The sequence below is a fragment of the Gouania willdenowi genome, chromosome 4 (genome assembly GCF_900634775.1).
Source record: "Gouania willdenowi chromosome 4, fGouWil2.1, whole genome shotgun sequence".
In the NCBI taxonomy this organism is placed as follows: Eukaryota; Metazoa; Chordata; class Actinopteri; order Blenniiformes; family Gobiesocidae; genus Gouania; species Gouania willdenowi.
This window is the reverse complement of record NC_041047.1, coordinates 24,160,835-24,178,177: the sequence shown is the minus strand read 5'-3', so window position 1 is coordinate 24,178,177 and position 17,343 is coordinate 24,160,835. Positions and strand designations below refer to the sequence as shown.

Genomic DNA, 17,343 nt, shown 5'->3' with positions numbered 1-17,343 from the left:
GTACACGGATTCAAAACTTCTTTCATTGTAATTTTTTTTGTACCTAAATGAATAAATATCAGATGAAAAAAATATGATGAATGGGCTCCAAAAACACACCAGTTCACCAAAAGCCAGTATAAATCACTACTATTGTTTCCAAGTAAGTCATCCCGTCGTTCCTGCTTTTACATTCTCATGTCGTAGTGATACAGTGCTGCTAGTGTTAAGGTACGTGTTCTGGGGTAGGAACCAGACTGCTGATGGAGGAGTTAATTAGATGCGAGGCCAGTCATCCTTCTGACCTATTTCCTCCCCTCCCATCATCCCCATTCCCATCTTTCCTCATCTGTCATTCACAGTCCCGTGTCTGCTAATGAGCTTATTCTGAGGCGTACATTATGTCTGCAGGTGTACCATCTCCAACGTACAGCATGCCGCCGCTTCCTCATCTCTCAAGGAAAAAAGAGAGGGAAGGTTATTTCTTTGTGCCGCATCTCCAATTAGATACTCCTCTATTCATCCTCTTGTCATTTTACCACCTCCTCCTTCCATCTTCTTCCTCTGCATCTGCAGCTGTTGGAAGCAGGTTGTAAAACACGTCGCCTTATCCAAATGGGAAAAAGCCCTGCGGTCACCGTAGTTTTGTTACTGAGGCAGAGTCACATTATTCTCCTTAGTCTGCTTGTGTGTACGCTTAGGTGTGTATGTGTGTGTTTTGAGGCTGTGTGCAACATTAGCCGTGCAGTCGCAGGTAATGATCTCATCTCCTCGCCGGTGACTGGAGGCATACAATGAGAGTTAGGCACACGCACACGTACACAATGATACACACACACACACACACACACACACGCAGAGAGAGAAAGGCAAAGATGGGGAGAAAAGATTGGTATTGTAATGATACTCTAATGGGCTACCTGACAAGTGCTTTTTCTTAATGTTACCCTCCCTCTCTCCCCCCTCCCTGTTTCTCTCTTCCTCAGGTGCTTTGTCGAGCAGTGATATGGACGACCTGAATGGTGGCACACAGGTGTGTGTTTATACACATTAATGCTCCTGTTACATCTGTCACGTTACCAGAGTACTGATATATCGTACTCAAGTAGAAGCATAAGTAAGTCAGACATAAAATACTCAATTAAATAGTACTCAAAGTAAAAGTTACTATAGTTACTTTCATCCCCCCACGTTTATTCTTGGTAATAAATCTTGCCACGGTTCCTTTGCATACAGTAAACATCTCATGTATACACTTAAAAAGGAAGAAATCAAATCTTGAACTGAATTTATTTTCCACAAATGCATCTGTATAAAATAAAAGGTTTGTCAAAATGTACAATTCCTTTTTAAATGAACGCCAATGAATTCAATTCAAAATAATACAATTCTCAGGCTATAAGTATAGCTACATTTATGAATATGAACTCTGTCTTCCAATGCTGTTTTGGCACGGTGCATTATACGTTCAATCTGATTGGTCGGCTATGATGTGATGCATTTGATTGTTGTCTGGTCATTTCATTTTTTTGTAGTTTCACAACGTCCGTTGATCATTTTAAAACAAAAGATAATAATTTACTTAGTAACAGTTGGGTGTAGAAATGGAGCAAATTACTTCTTTTAAAACGTACTTAAGAAAAAGTAAAATTGCTGATTTAGAAATATACACAAAAAAGTACAAGTACCCATAAAAGCAACTCAATTCCAGTAAAATGAGTACTATTAGTATTAGTTCACTCCTGCTCACACTGACATCTTGTGTGTATCAGCCAATGTTTGTCTTTAATTGTGGTATTAAGCTTTTGTTTGCATAACATTTCACAATTTTTGGCATTTGTATTCACCAATGCAAGATTTTAGCATTTGTTTGTGATATAATAATAGCATAATAATCACTGATCACTATTATGGAAGAAAAATTCACAAAAGTGTAAACCAAACATTATTTATAATCTGTAAATGCTGTGACAAGCAAACTGTGGCTTTTGGCTGTATCACAGTGAGGAAAAACCCATTAAATGCACACACCACAGACTACTACAACTCCAGGGGTGTCAAACTCATTTCAGTTCAGGGGCCAAATTGAGCAGTTTGATCTCAAGTGGGCCACAGATTTGAACAAGTCATTTCTACGTACACATAAAACAAAATATGTTAGAAATGGACCATATCCGAGCAAACAGTGACAGATATCAGTCCCAATAGGATCTTTGATTAAAATTTCCTAGATTTAGTGACCAATATCTATTTATATTTGGGAAATGTTATGTTATCATTTGAGGAATTGTAAGAATTTTGAGTTTTTTCAACAGTTTAACATTACAAATGACTGCAATCAGACAATATAAGCACCAGGATTCATGTTTTCTCTTTCTAAAACAGACAGTATTTAATAATCTGGGGAATAAAAATGCATTTATATGTACAGGGTTTACAGGTTTTTGTTTCTGATACAACTACTGTTCTAATAATAAAATACTAATTACATTTCAAAATTAGAGCTGTGTGTTTTCTCACTTCTGCCTAGCGTCATTATTAGTTTGTTCCACACACGTACAACAAAGCACTCAGAGATCACAAACTTTAAAGCGCCAAATATCTTTTTTGCCAGATATTCAGTTATCTGGTTTATTGAGCCTGATCATGGTACCATGATCATTTACACTTTAAAGGCTTGACAGAAATTTCTGTCCCCATTAATAACAGGCTACTTTGTAATGTCTGGATGAGCTCATTAAAGCAGCTCAATCCATTTTTGGTTGCGATGTATTTGGTGAACGTTGTTTTTGTCAATGTACTGTGCATCGAATGGACAACCAAATAACATTTATTCATTCAGTCATTCATACAGTATAGAAAAAATGAATCGTCACCCTGATTCTTTGCAAAAAAAAATGCAATTAAATATGCAATCCATATAAAACTCAGTGGAGTAATTGAGGAACCAACCTGAGATAACAGAGTCAAATTTAATAAAGATCCGTCAAATAAGAACCAAGATATGCCTAATATAAAATGTTCCCAATGATGAGAGATAGGAATTTTTCTCTTTTTTTCCTTTCAAACTGATCAAGAATCAGTATATTGATCCGGAACCCCTCCAAAATTTAATGGGATCTTCCATGGCATAACGTCCATCATTGGTTAAAAATGTTGTCAAAATCCATGATGTAATCCTGCAGAAAAGCGCAGTGTTAAATACAATTTTTCATTAGTTCATTTTACAACAAATACTTACTCTGTCATGGTAAGTTCTGCCTGTTTTTATTGAACTGAAAATGTAAAAACAAAGGGAAGTGAAATGTTATTTCTTCTGCTGGGGTTATTTTTTCATAGATTTTGGATCATCTAAAAAAAAAAAACCTCAAATACTAAATAGTGTTTTTATTAATCAAGAACAAAAGCTTTTCCAATCAAAAATTCATGGTGTGAAAAATGCCTTCATCCTTGGGGCTGATGTTTCCCCACCTGGTGATGACAATTACAATCAAGAACAGGGACTTTAGGGTTTTATTACTGTGGATGAACTGTGTTTGACATTGCGTTTTAATTCAGCCGCAATTGCATCAGAGAACCACCTATTTGAGGTCACGTTATAGCATTTAATCACATTTACAAGCAGGACACTCCAAAACCGATCATATGTTGTTTTCTTTCTTTATCAAGGTCAGGGTGAGCTTTATTATCCGTAAGCGGCAACGTGTGATACAGCCAACAGTTCATACAAGAAATAAACCTCAACCGGAATTTAACGACCAATGGCACTGGAAATAAAATAATGAATTACTCATAGAAAGCAAGTTATTGATGATTGTGCCAAAGAATCTTTACAGCAGCACATCCTCCACTGGCTAAATGTCTATGAACATAAAATAGACATCAATTAACCTTGAAACCTCAATGCTATAAATCTGTTGGTATGGTCCACGAATCTTTTGCAAACTATTTTTTTTTTTTTTTTTTTTGTTTTGTTTTATTATTATTTGCCATTAAGAAGCAGACGGTCACTTCCTGAATAATTTGTATGATGTGGGTTTTTACTTTGGTCTCCTCAGTCCATATGATATTTTTCACAACATTTTGGGGATTTTTCGAATGTTTTTGTAAGCGTGAGTCAGACTTTTTAATGCCCGTAACAAGGACGAGTCCGGCCCGCAGTGCTTCGGATGCTGTTCTTGGTTCTTTGTAATGTTCTGGTTAAATTGTTCACCACTATTTCTTTTTCTCCATTTTCACATAATGGTTCATCACTGTGGTTTTCTGCAGCTCTAAATCCATGGAAATTGCTTTTTAAGGTTGTCAGGACAATTATATATCAATGACATTATTTCTCATCAATTGTTTGATTTCTTAAGGTGTCACTTTCATTGATCTATTCTCATTAGCTTCCCTAATGTGGCCTGCAGTATTTAAAAGATGTATGAAGTTGACTGGTGGGGCAGGAATCATTTCTCTCTTTTTATTTTATTTTATTTTTTTGCATCGGGGTTTATACTTGTAGACTCAATCACTCATTGAATGGATTATGTTTTGTACATTAGACCAGTGGTTCCCAAACCTTTCAGCCTGCGACCCCCTAAATAAAGGTGCCAGAGACCAGGGACCCCCACTGTACCTGAAGATGGTTGAACACAGACATGAACATTGAAGAACAGTCATGTGGAGACAGGGTCATCTATGAGGGGGGATAAAGGGGAGAGTTTTTTGGGGTCCATCCATAAAGTCAGCAAAATGATGGTCCATTGTTCTATGATTCTGTGATAACCACATTTACTTATTTATCTGAATAATATCCACTGTTAGCTGTTAGTTTATTATTTGCACCATAGTATATAGTCATCTTAAAGATGTAAATCCTTGTTTTAATAAGAAATAAAATGGGTTAAATGTGACCGAAAAAGGTGGAAAAGGTGGTAAATGGAATTTAAAAAACCACAGAAATTGGTTAAAAGTTGCAAATTACAGAGTAAAAAGTAAAGTAAATAGGGTTCCAATTGTCAATAGTGGCTTAAAAGTGTCAGAAATTAGGAGATGGGGGTTGTGATCATGTAATTTAAAAAGTAGGACCTATTAGTTTAAACTGGCAAATAATGGGCATGACAAATCATGAATGTGCTTAAACTGGTAAAAAATAAACATGAAATATGGTGAAAAGAGTTTAAAAGTGACAATAATGGGTCGACATATGTGACATTAGGTGGGAAAAGTGGTGGAAAGGGTTTATAAGTGCTCAATATGTTTTGGAAGTGGGAGAAAAGGTGCAAAAAAGCCATTGAAATTTGACCACATATCATTTGAAATTACTTTATTGGTCAATTATTTGCTTTAGTTTCTTAGTAAGAAAACGGATAATTACTCAAATATTACTTCCTATTATAGATTACGGTGATATGATTTATCAAAATACCACATTTACTAATCTGTAGCCACTCAGTTTGGTTTCTAACAGTCTGTGCAGGTTTATTCTCCGCTGCCCTTTCAGAACCCACCACTGTCTGTTGTATCAACAACTGGCCTGGCTTACTCCTTCCTCTAGACGACAACTTCACTGGTTACTTTTTATTTTTAAATGCATTCATTGTAGTTATCCTGACTATTTGAAACAATATTTAATTCCTTTTAGATCTTCCTATAATTTCAGACATACCTCTCAAACATTCTTTGTCGTTCCTAGGACCAGAAAAGTAATCTGCAAACTTTCACTTAATTATAAAAGCCCCTCTGATTGGAATGATTTTCATACCTTTATCCACTCTATAACCTCCCTTAATATGTTTAAACCTGCTCTTGTGCAATACCTTCAAAATGTATGTAACTGTTTTTGAGTATTCTTGTTAGTTTATTTCTTAATTGTTGTTAAAACTTATATGATGAGAGCCCTGTGTGTTTGTGTGTATGGTGTGGGTGGGATAGGTGTGTCTGTGTGTGAGAGGTTTGTAACATGCTGCGATGTTTGCCTCTATGTGTTATTGTTTGTATTCTGTGAAATGCATGTACTGCTGCTTTTGTCTTGTGCATCTCTTTTTGTTTGAATACTACCGAGGACCCCCTTGAAAACGAGATGGTTCATCTATTGGGGGTTATCCTATAAATGAATAAATTAAAAAAAAAAAAAAAAAAATGAAATGAAGAAGTGGCAGAAATGGGAGTAATGTAAATATGGCGAGAAAAAAGTGATTAAAATAGGTTGAAATATTGCACATTTGGTGTGGCTGCAGAAAAAGAGTAAATATAAGCAAAAATGGGCCCAAATGAAAATTATTCTTAGTTTCTTGAGGGCATCTGGTGACCCCCTCCCAGTGTCTCAAGACCCCGATGTTGAGAACCGCTGCATTAGGTTATATCTTTATCTTTGTAATGTGGAACTTTTGTTCAGGGATTTTCCATACAAAATGTGCAATTCTTCTAATAAAAGAAAAAAAAAAAACACTTCTTGTTATCAATGTGTTATCTCGTCAGGTCTCGTTTGAATCTTTGGCCCTTCCTCTCAGACACACTGTAACGATCTGATAGTCGAGGTTTGCTGCTGATGAGCCCTGGGCAGCCCTCAATCACTGGGCACACGCTGGCACTCTAACACACTTCTGTAACACACTTTCAACCATCAAACCACATGTCAAACTTAAGGCCCCGGGGCCAAATCTGGCCATTTAGAGCGTCTGATTTCGCCCGCAGGAGAAAGTTAAAATGACAGAGAAAAAATGGGGGAGCTACTTGAAGTTTTATACAAAAGGCTGACATTACGCTGTCATTATTATAACATGACCCCTGTCATTAGCATGAATAAGGTGTCATGAAGACTGTTATTGAACGTTGTTTGTTAACCTAACCCTAACCCAAAAATAGCCAAAGGTGTCATAATTTAGTGAAAAGTGTCATAATTTAGCAAACGACACTTAATGACAGCCTTTATGACACCTCATTCATGCTAATGACAGATAATGTCAGCCTTATGTATAATACTTCAAATAAAGTGTGACCAAAAATGGATTATTATGTAAATTACCAACTGATTCAGTTGAAGATTTCTCAGTCTCCCCCAAATGCACACATTTAATGAAACTCCACAATTTTTGCAGGGCTCACAGTTACTCCATGCTTATATGGAGGCAGTCATTTTAAATTTGAGATTGTTGAAAGAACTTTCAATTTTTCCTCAATCCTGCAAATGTACGCAACTTATTTCACTAAATTTCCCTAAACTGAAACAAAATTGGTCATGAAATCACAGACATTTAAATGAAGATCCTGCAAGGAGTGAATGTCATATATAAGTTGAAGTGCTAACTAAGGGACTTAAATGTTGAAACTACTAATTTTCTCTACCTATAATCTGCGGCCCACCTGAGATTAAACTGCTCCATATATTGCCCCCAAACTGAAATGAGTTTGACACCCCTTGGTTTAAATACAGACAGATGTGCAGAGAAGAATTCAGGTTGAGTTGGAGGTCACCTGGCTTTTTACCGTGATGCGTTTGATCATATAAAGTAACTCAGAAAATATTGCAAGTGCTGTGAAACCTCAGACAGTGCAAGCTGTTACATATTATGAGAATCTTGATGGCAACGTGTTAAATGTTCATTATATATTAAAGAGAATAAGATCAGTACCAAGTGTCTGTATCAAAGCATTAAAAAAAAGCAGCTAACACTAAACCAGGGCTGTCAAACTTGTTTTTCGTTCAGGAGCCAAAAATGAAGCCACGAGTGGGCAACAGTTTTAAGGTACGGCAAGAAAAAAAGCAATTTTGCCATTATTGTGCCCTAGTTAGCAATTCCACATATAACTAATATACAGTATGTAAGGCACCAACAATACACAAACAAATATCAGTGCCTGCAGGATCTTCACTTTAAAATCCCTTGATTTGATGATCAACTTTTGTATAATTTAGAGGAATTTTGTGGGATTGATGGTGAGAAGTTGCAGGAATTTACAAAAAGTGAGAGTTAAAATGTAACGTTTGAGTAAAAGTTAAAAATGACTGCAGTAATGAGATTTAAAAGACCACTTTGGAGTCATGGGGGGGTGGCCTGGGGCTCCCTGGCCCCCACTCTTTCTGCTGGCCTGGCTGCATCTGCGGGCCCGGGGCAGTTCCTGGGTTTGCGGTAGCGTTTTTTTGCACATATACTGGTCTACGATGCACTGGCATGCCTTGGGATGTGGGATAAAACTCATACTGGGCTTAACTTTAGACACGTTAATCCCAAATACCTGCTTTAGGTACTACCACTCACTCATTCCCCCTGTCCACAGCCACCACCTTAATAGCTAAGCTTCACACTTGTCACTATACTGGCTTGATTACACAACATAATAAGCACAATATATTCTACAACTTCACATCTCACCCTCACTGGAAAACAATCTACTCTTCCCCACCCTTTTTATTTCCTACCTTGAGTCTCTCCTCCCTGCTCCCTTTCCCCTCCCCCTCCCCCTCCCTCTCCACTTAGGTGTAACACTGCTCTCCCTTTTTTTATCCTCCCTATAATAAAAGTTTTCTTAGTGAATGAATAAATGTTATTTGGTTGTCCATTCGATGCACAGTACATTGACAAAAACAACGTTCACCAAATACATCGCAACCAAAAATGGATTGAGCTGCTTTAATGAGCTCATCCAGACATTACAAATTAGCCTGTTATTAATGGGGATAGAAATTTCTGTCAAGCCTTTAAAGTGTAAATGATCATGGTACCATAATCAGGATCAATAAACCAGATAACTGAATATCTGGTAAAAAAGATATTTGGCGCTTTAAAGTTTGTGATCTCTGAGTGCTTTGTTGTACGTGTGTGGAACAAACTAATAATGACGCTAGGCAGAAGTGAGAAAACACACAGCTCTAATTTTGAAATGTAATTAGTATTTTACTATTAGAACAGTAGTTGTATCAGAAACAAAAACCTGTAAACCCTGTACATATAAATGCATTTTTATTCCCCAGATTATTAAATACTGTCTGTTTTAGAAAGAGAAAACATGAATCCTGGTGCTTATATTGTCTGATTGCAGTCATTTGTAATGTTAAACTGTTGAAAAAACTCAAAATTCTTACAATTCCTCAAATGATAACATAACATTTCCCAAATATAAATAGACATTGGTCACTAAATCTAGGAAATTTTAATCAAAGATCCTATTGGGACTGATATCTGTCACTGTTTGCTCGGATATGGTCCATTTCTAACATAGTTTGTTTTATGTGTACGTAGAAATGACTTGTTAAAATCTGTGGCCCACTTGAGATCAAACTGCTCAATTTGGCCCCTGAACTGAAATGAGTTTGACACCCCTGGAGTTGTAGTAGTCTGTGGTGTGTGCATTTAATGGGTTTTTCCTCACTGTGATACAGCCAAAAGCCACAGTTTGCTTGTCACAGCATTTACAGATTATAAATAATGTCTGGTTTACACTTTTGTGAATTTTTCTTCTATAATAGTGATCAGTGATTATTATGCTATTATTATATCACAAACAAATGCTAAAATCTTGCATTGGTGAATACAAATGCCAAAAACTGTGAAATGTTATGCAAACAAAAGCTTAATACCACAATTAAAGACAAACATTGGCTGATACACACAAGATGTCAGTGTGAGCAGGAGTGAACTAATACTAATAGTACTCATTTTACTGTAATTGAGTTTCTTTTATGGGTACTTACTTTTACTTAAGTACGTTTTAAAAGAAGTAATTTGCTCCATTTCTACACCCAACCGTTACTAAGTATTAAGTGTTTTAAAATGATCAAAGGACGTTGTGAAACTACAAAAAAATGAAATGTCCAGACAACAATCAAATGCATCACATCATAGCCGACCAATCAGATTGAACGTATAATGCACCGTGCCAAAACAGCATTGGAAGACAGAGTTCATATTCATAAATGTAGCTATACTTATAGCCTGAGAATTGTATTATTTTGAATTGAATTCATTGGCGTTCATTTAAAAAGGAATTGTACATTTTGACAAACCTTTTATTTTATACAGATGCATTTGTGGAAAATAAATTCACAATTAAGCAATAAAATAAATCAATTTATTTTATTGCAATAACAAAACATGCATTGCTGTCTCATAATGATTGCACTTCTTGTAGTGTTGACCTTTGACGGCATGTGCAGACAAGAGGAAAAAAAAGACCACTTTGGATCCTCTAAAGCAGGGGTCCTCAACTGGTCGCACCCTGGGACCCACATTTTAATACGGTAATTATATAGCGACCCACTTTTTTACAATTCAACCAACCAAAATTAGGTCTTCAAAAATAGCTGTTGAAAACACACACAAACATCAACTATATATTTTTTCTGGAAAACATGCATTTGACAACATGCCTGTCAAAAGAAATGTTTCTTTCAAAATAAAAGACATGAGGGACATTAAGTAATACATTTATTTTTGACCCGCTACCTTGACCCACCCAGTACAGGTCCGCAACCCACTTTTGCGTCCCAACCCACCAATTGAGAATTGCTACTCTAAAGGACCGAATTTGGGCCCCGGGCCCTGAGTTGAGCACAGGAACTACACCATTAAGCTGTACATTGTTATATCCTAACCAACACACCTGCTTGTAACCTCTCTTCATTCATACAGAGAAAGTGAAAGGGAGCTGGAGCACTACGTACTCTGCACGCAAAGCAGTTAAAAATGAATAAAGACAACATCATGAGAAACAGCCCACACTGCATTATTTACAGCATTAAGAATACACAGAAACTATGTCAGCCAGACTGGTTTCACCTGCTCTACCCTTTCTACCCTGTTCTTCTCCTTTCACACAACACTAACACGTGTTTCTTCCTCAAACAGCACCTATTAAAGCACCAAAACATCTAAGTCAGTAGCAAAATTCTTCAGTTTAGTACTAGCAAGTGTGTAATCCATACAGATATGCCCACAGCACTGTTGCACTCACTCTTTTTTATTTCTTATTGTATCCTTTTATACATTTTTAACACAAGCACATCTACATTGTCTAATTCAGTGATTCCCAACCCGGGGTACACTTACCCCTGGTTGTATGGAAGCGTAATGCAGGGGTACTCTGAAATATTTATCTATCAAATAAAAAAAAAAATGGGAAAACAATCCGTGTATCCTTAGTTCTGTGGTTATTCTATTTTGAAACCAAATCAAAATAAGAAATAGTGTGGTAATTTTGTTTTACTGATTTAAAACCAAAACAGAAATACAGAAAAACCAAAAACCAGATAAGCAGTGTTTTTCTGTTTCTTTTTTTTTTTATTTATTTATTTAATCTTGTTCTGTTTGTGTGATATTTGGATATTTATGGGGAAATTAGAGCTAGAACTGAAGTCCGCTGCACCTGGTTTCCCTCCCCAGGTCCTGGACCAGGTCTCCTCACACAATAGCACTGTTTAAGATTCATTTCAGCAGTTTTCTGCTCCTGTTTTCATTCAGTGTGTGGATGTTTTAGCTTGTAAAAAGCTGCTCACATTTATGTTTTGTTTTGCGGTGTTACGATCCAAGTAGTATCCAAATCAACTGGTGACTGACTATCGACTGTGAGGCTGGTGTGAGGAACAATAGACGTTAGAACTTCTGTCATTTGACATTTTTGCAAAAACAATTACAGGTTTTTTTAGGGGAGTAAAAACACACACGGAAGATGATCACAAGAAACGAGGAGCACCAGTAGATTCATTACACTACCTCTGGTTCCACATATCATGAGCTTGTCTTACATAACATTTTTTGGTTTTGATTTATTTATGTATTAATAACATTTCAATTGACCAGTAATGTGACTAATGCTTTGTTCCTTTTTATGTCTGGACCGGGAGCAAAAGTCCGCCCAGTCACCAGTTTATCTGGATACTATTTGGACCTTAACACTGTTCAATAAAGTTGGCAGATATTCACAGATCTGGACTTCCTGCATCAATAACTTTTTAATGAAATGTCATCGACACAAATTACGTCTCTGCCATCGATGTGAGGTGGACAACATGACCTGTCAGTCGTTCTGTGTGTGTGAGATTAAAACATGAAGCTCTCTAGTTTCCCCATAAATATCCAAATATCACACAAACAGAACCAGATTTAATTTTAAAACAGAAAAACGCTGCGTGTTTGGTTGTTGGTTTTTTTCGTTTTCCTGTTTCTGGTTTGAACTTAATCAAACAAACAAAAAAAAAAAAAAAATCTGTTTTTTTTTATTTTTTTATTTGGTTTTGAAACGAAACAACCAAAGAACGAAGGGTACACGGATTCAAAACGTTCCGATTTCCTTTTTAGTCTTTTTTGTTTGCTTGTTTTGTTTGTTTTTTTTTTTGCCAAATTTAGAACAAATTAACTACCAGTATATTGCTCAAAAATGTTTTGTCATTTCTTGTAATTTGTTGGAATGGGATTAATTTATGAGGTAGAGGCCACACTTTTGACATTAGGAGACAATAATTAGTGAGCTACTTTACAAAGAAGACAGTATTTATCTAATAATGAAGTAATCACATGAAAGTTGCATTGTTTTTTTAAATTTTTTGAGTTTGTGGAATATGGGTTAAGGGAGATACACAAATAAAACAGTAGATAGAATTGTGGAAGGGTATGCCTACTTATGATATGAAGAGGGGGTACACCTGATTTGATCAAATTTAACGCAAGATACAATATTTAAGGCCACAAATGTATTAAGACCCACTGTGGGCCCTATCATTCAGCAGTGCATTAAGCATACACAAGCATTATTTCACAGTTATTTAGAGCTCGCACACACACGTGGATGTGGATCATCAGGAAATTAATTCCCACTATTCATCACTAACGACATTACACGAAACACAGTGCAAAACCGTACAGGTTCCACATTCATAATCAATGAATGATAACAGCATTGTATAATGTCCAGGGAGAATTCATTTTTTCCTATAATGATACACCTTTCCACTCACAGAAACCTATCATGCTGGTAAATGTAAATCCATTTTTCTGTTTGTTCTGTCTAATTCAAAGAGTTTTAGAGTAATCGTTTGTGTCGTTAAATGTGTTCACAGCACAGGAGAGTCGACAACTAACACAAGTGACAGCGAGTGGCAGCTACGCACAACCGTTTATGTAAAAAAATAATTAGAATCAATAAAGAATCAAATTACTATCAGGGAGGGAAGTATATCTAATTATAAAACCTATCGGGTCAGGGTGTTTGTGCTTGGTTGTGCTGAGCTCTGAGACAGGATTAGCTAACCCCTTTTCTTCCACTTTGATCCAAGAAACAAACGTCTGCCTGTCTGCGTTTTCACACATCTGCTCGTAAAACCACATTAATGAAATATGAAGAAATATGAAGGATCTTCCCACAGGCAAATGCCCTGAAAGTTACACCGCCTGATGAAAGCTTAAACATGTTTGACATTTCAGTGTAGCACATTTTTGTATCTAAGCCCCTGCGGGTTCCGAGTGTACATACGTTTATCCTCATATCAGCCTACGCAAACGCTCACAATAACACACAAGTCAACCTGCTTATGTTTGCATCTCTTATTAGCATATCAAAATACAAATACCGTGGTATGTCAAAACACACAGCGTATATGTCAATATATTGTTTTTAATCCTCTGCTAAATATTCACTCCTCATCTTCCTCTGCTCTTAGTTTACATCTCGCAGGTACTTGATTTGTGGGGGTTAGTAAATAATGCTGAGCTTTGATAACTGTGGGGGTGATGTGTGGCTTTTTTTCTTGAATTTGAAAGGTGCAAGACTTTTTCTGTTTCCTTTGACTTGTTTTCATTTTGTACGACAGTGTTGTACCAGAGAAACTATTACAAGCTTTGCATTTGTTTATGTTTTTATTATTAGTGACGAATGTAATCCTTAAACTTTGCCTTCCTGAATCCACATTAATGCTAGGTTAGTGCTAATGCTAGATTAATGCTAACGCTAGGCTAATGCTATGGCTAGGCTTTTGCTATTGCTATTGCTAGGCTTATGCTAGGCAAATGCAAATGTTAATGCTAATGCAAATGCTAATGTTAATGCTGACACTAGGCTGAAACTAACAATAGGTAATGTTAACGCTAGCCTAGTACTATGTTATTGTTAATGCTATTGCTAGGTTAGTGTTAATGCTAACGCTAGGTTAATGCTAGGCTAACGCTAGGCTAACGCTAGGCTAACGCTAGGCTAACGCTAAAGCTAATCTAATGCTAGGCTAATGTTAACCTTAGGCTAATGCTAATGCTAGGCTAATGTTAACCTTAGGCTAATGCTAACACTAGGCTTATGATAATTCTAATGCTAGATAATGCTAAGCTAATGCAGTGCGATGCGATGCGGGCAAGCACTTGCATCGTCACCTGCATTTTCTTCAGGAAATGCAAATATTCTAGTTATTGTTATTATTATTATTTTGTATATATATTTGGTCATTGTGTGTCTATCTGTGCAATGTATAAGTCAGTTTGTTGTATCAAATCATTTTGTATTTTTTGCATTTCTTTTTTCCACGTTTTTTCTTTTTTAAGTGGATATTCTTCAAAGCATTTAGCCGTCTGCCACTTCCCTTTAACGTGGGGCCCCATAACTCAACAACCTAACACCTAACCTTCTTCACAGATAATAGATCAGATGGGTCAACGTATGCTTGTGTATGCATTTAGGTCAAAGCTAATCTCAACTCCTAATGTGTCTTTCAAATTCACCTCCAGACATATTGACAGACTCCAAAGGAGACGGCGTCATTGACAGGTGTGACTTATGTTTAGTGTCACTGTTGTGTTGCTTATGTGTGCTTGATTTAAATGTACTGTCGGTGGATCAAGTAACAAGCTTGAATTTAAGAAGATTGTAAAGCTTTTATTTAACTCTCTGTGTGTGGAGGACCAGCTACAATGTGTCCGTCAATTTGGCATTTTAATTAGTTCGATTATTCAGCATTTTAAACACAATCTTATTAGAATAGCGAGAATCTTTTTTTTTTTTTTTTTTTTTTTTTTTTTTATTTGAGTGTGCAGCTACAAGGGTGCACAAGGAAAGGAGACAAGAGATGGTATCAGGGTAGAAAGGGGTTTATACAAATTATTGAATTGGACTTAATGAATTAAGTTGGCATAATGCATAACATTGATTTGGGAAGACTTTAGTTATAAAGTCCATGTGACTTAAATCAATTATTATTATTATTAATAATCGAATTGAACTTAATTTCAAAGAACTTGACTCATTTAGTAACAATTTTTATTTTAATTTAGTTGCCCAACTATTTTTTTTCTCAGTATGCAGCATCACTTCTCAAATCAATGTTTTGCACTTAAAAGTTCAACTTAAAATGAAGGCAAGTCAACTTAAAGTTTTCAATTTTTCCAATTTAAAAATTGTATAACCCAATAGTGAATAATGCTCCTTTCTAACCTTATTTATTTTCATTCTGAGAAGCAGTTAGGGAAAAAGGCCTTGTTCAAGGGCCCACCGCGATGTTTCACTGTAAGGTTCGAACCAGCAACCCTCCAGTTACAAGTTCACTTCCGTAAACCATTAGGCCACCACAGCACTCCTGATGTAATGGCTAAATGAAAATAACTTTTTGTAGTAACCTTAAAATGAAATTTTAGTTAGCTTAATAACAAAAAATACAATGATAAGTTATCAGAAAATATAAAACTAAACAGATGTTTTTGGCTGTATGCTATTCTCCCCCTGTACTGAAGCCTTCATCCCAGTTACGCACTGTGAGTGGAGCAGCCCTGAAATGTGGGTGTTCTGACTTTACGCGCATTCTCCGGCACTTCCAACCCTGGAATAAGTGCAGCTGATGATGATGATGATGATGATGATGATGATGATGATCAAGGAGAGAGACTTTAACTGTGACTCGGACAGAAGAATGAGGCCGCTCCTCAGTCACACTGCAATAATCTGATCAATGATCTGATCAAATCAACCTGTTATATTGTTTATCAATAAAGGCGTTTCAAATTAAAAGCGAACTTTATCATTTTCACGGATTTCTATGACATTTACAAGCGTTGGGATAACTCCATGTTCCATGATTTCTAGACAGCCCAAAAAAATGACATCACTGCCTCTTTTCCTTTAACCCGCCTTCATTGACAGACTACCCGCTTTTGTTCTACGTACGCGCAGTGGGCGTGTCAGGAGCCTGGACTGGAGAATACGCATAGGAGAGTAAGTGCGTAACTGCAGGCACGCAATAAAGCGCTTAAGTCCGGATGGGAGAATAAACCCCTAATTGATGAAAGTTGACTTAAATGAGAATAGCAGATTGTAGACTGCCTGCACTACAGTAGAAATCAGAATGAAACTCACTCAGAACTTTGAGTTACTTCAACATCTACTGAGATACATTTTTTAGAGTGCACAGCATCAATACATGTAATGCTGTAGTTCATGTGTCACCTTAGGACCTCTTGTTCGCAGACGAGCTACGTAATTACTGACACCTTAAAAACACATCCCATGAGTATAAGGACTGCAGAGAAGTGCTAAGGATTGTGGGAAATGTAGGATTTTAATGGAAACTATACTACTCGGCAGTGCGCCCGAGTATGTGAGCTCTGAGGAGTGCGAACAGTCCGCTGTGCGCGGAGTCTGCCCGAGCATGTTTGAGCCTTAAGATCGGACACAGATCTGAAAGAGTAACCAGTTTGTTAGCAAGTGGTATCAGTATATCAGTAGTTCACCAGCGTAGAACCAGGTTCAAGCAAATCAAGAGATGACTTTGTTGCCTTCAAGCCCAATTTACATAAAAACAAACATTTCATGTGATTTTACTCCTCACATGTTATCTGTCTGTTGTATGCTTCCTATTCTTCTTCATCACACACACACTTGCACCGCCACTGTCTTTATTCTATTTTACCGCCTATGTGTGAATTACAGAAATCCTAATCCTGTGAAAATTATTGTTTTGTGAGAAATGACCTTCACATTCTCACCAGAGATAACGCCCATCTGGACATTCCCTTGAAATACCATAAAAGAGCTGTGTGTGTGTGTGTGTGTGTGTGTGCGTGTGCGTGTGCGTGTGCGTGCGTGCGTGCGTGTGTGTGTCAGTGTGTGTGTGTGTGTGTGTGTCAGGAGTGACAGGATGGGGGGGGAAAGCTGGCAGCTGGCTTGCCCACATGAGCTTCCAAGAGTTATCTGTTTAGCCAAGCTGACCGACGGAGGAGGAGAGCAGAGTAAGGTAGTGCGTGTGTGTGTGAGTGTGTGTGTGTGTGTGTGTGTGTGTGTGTGTGTGTGTGTGCGTGTGTGTGCGTGTGTGTGTGTGTGTGTGAGTGCAGATACAGTCACAAAGGGCAGATACTGAAGTGTAGAGAAATACAAAGGTGGGCACGGTTAACAAAGCAAATATGGAATGGAGTT

The 17,343-nt window shown here is 37.0% G+C and overlaps 1 protein-coding gene across 2 annotated transcripts in view; it reads left to right on the top strand.

Moving 5' to 3' along the window:
• Window positions 1-17,343, top strand: part of dab1a (DAB adaptor protein 1a) — a 368,477-nt gene that overhangs the window by 194,192 nt on the left and 156,942 nt on the right. For both annotated transcript variants that reach the window (XM_028443731.1, XM_028443733.1), the window contains exon 3: window positions 966-1,012. The gene's annotated coding sequence lies outside the window, so the exon portion shown is untranslated. The remainder of the gene's footprint in view (window positions 1-965; window positions 1,013-17,343) is intronic.